Source organism: Aplysia californica, unplaced genomic scaffold (assembly GCF_000002075.1).
Source record: "Aplysia californica isolate F4 #8 unplaced genomic scaffold, AplCal3.0 scaffold00768, whole genome shotgun sequence".
Lineage (NCBI taxonomy): Eukaryota > Metazoa > Mollusca > Gastropoda > Aplysiida > Aplysiidae > Aplysia > Aplysia californica.
The window spans coordinates 222,196-224,277 of NW_004798038.1; positions in this window are offsets into that span (position 1 = coordinate 222,196).

Sequence of the window (2,082 nt, forward strand, 5' to 3'; positions counted from 1 at the left end):
TCTCTTTCTCTCTGTCTCTGTCTCTTTGTTTCTCGGTATCTCACTTTCTCTCACACACACTCACTCTCTCTTCCCTCCTCCCTCTCTTTCTCTCTCTCCCTCTCTCTCTCTCTCTCTCTCTCTCTCTCTCTCCCTCTCTCTCTCTCTCTCTCTCTCTCCTTTTCTCCCCCCCCCCTCTCCCTCTCTCTCTCTCTTTCTTTCTTTCTCTCTCTCCCTCTCTCTTCTCCCTATCTCTCTCTCTCTCTCCCTCTCTCTAGCAGATCTAGCCTTTAATGATGACGGAAAGTAAAATCTATTTCATCCAATGATAACATTTAAACCCTATCCGTAAGTCGTGTTTACTATCGTATCCATACGACATGGGGAACTCTGTGCCACCACTTAACCCTATCCGTACGTCATGTTTACTATCGTATCCATACGACATGGGGAACTCTGTGCCACCACTTAACCCTATCCGTACGTCATGTTTACTATCGTATCCATACGACGTGGGGAACTCTGTGCCACCACTTAACCCTATCCGTACGTCATGTTTACTATCGTATCCATACGACATGGGGAACTCTGTGCCACCACTTTCCAAAGAGAAAATTTACTCGTTAATCCGATCCGTACGTTTTGCATAGCAGTCTGTCAAAACAATTTTTTGAGAAAAACCGAAAGTCCCGAAGAGATCATCGAACTAGAAGTATTCTAAAATGTGAGGAATACGACCCCGGGTGTACAAAATGACCCCAGATGCTCGGATTGGGTGTTTTTTTAGTAGAGATGTTACGGCACTCGCAACTGCATAAGGTCATATGAGTGCCAGAAGATTAGAGGTGTTACAAGAGAGTAACAAACATAAAAATAAAAAGAAGGGGCGATAAGGACGATAGATGTTTGATAGGGAAGAAAGAGGAGAGGTAAGGATAATTAAGATGTTGGATAGGAAAGAAGGAGGAGAGATAAGGATGATAGATGTTGGATAGGAAAGAAGAAGGGGAGATAAGGATGATAGATGATAGATAGGAAAGGAGCAAACCACACCAGACCGACCTACCCAAGAAGACATTCCCCAGGAGCTGGTAGGTGCTGGGCACAGAGGTGAGACAGGCCACCACAGCCAGCATCAGCTGGTACTTGCCCGTTGGTCCCAGGGCGGTGAGGACATTGTCCCCTAAAAACGTCCCGTTTTTCGAAAAGGTTTCTAGCCTTCCCGTCTAATCCTTGTAATATATTCCTCTTGTAATGGGGGAAATTTTGTGGGGTGACTGTTTGTTTGCTTCGCTTGTTTGTTTGTTATTTTTGTTTGTTTGTTGTTGTTGTTGTTTTGTTTTGTTTGGGGGGTTTTGTTTGGGGGGGGGGGGGGTTGGGGGGGGGGACTTGAAATGTTTGCTTTTTTTCTATTTTAAGCAAATTACAGACGGGAGACGAAAACCAGGTATATAAAATGAAAATGGGAGACTGAATTTTAAAAAGAGAAGATAAAAACAGGAACAAAATATGAAACACCCAGTGATTATTGTGTATGATTATTTATCCTATGATCAAATTCTCGATAGACGTGCAGTGTCTACCCTTTCATTACATGATACATCCTTGTGTCGTCCTTGTCGTTATTCCACTTTTATTGTCATAGCTAACACAGTAGACGCATCACGACCGGGTGAGTGGTCTATTAGAAGTAACAAGAAGTAACGAGAAGTAACGAGAAGTAACAAGAAGTAACGAGAAGTAACGAGAAGTAACGTGAAGTAACAAGAAGTAACGAGAAGTAACAAGAAGTAACGAGAAGTAACGAGAAGTAACGAGAAGTAACAAGATGTAACAAAAGGTAACGAGAAGTAACGAGAAGTAACGAGAAGTAACGAGAAGTAACGAGAAGTAACGAGAAGTAACGAGAAGTAACAAGAAGTAACAAGAAGTAACGAGAAGTAACGAGAAGTAACGAGAAGTAACAAGATGTAACAAAAGGTAACGAGAAGTAACGAGAAGTAACGAGAAGTAACGAGAAGTAACGAGAAGTAACGAGAAGTAACAAGAAGTAACAAGAAGTAACGAGAAGTAACGAGAAGTAACGAGAAGTAACGAGAAGTA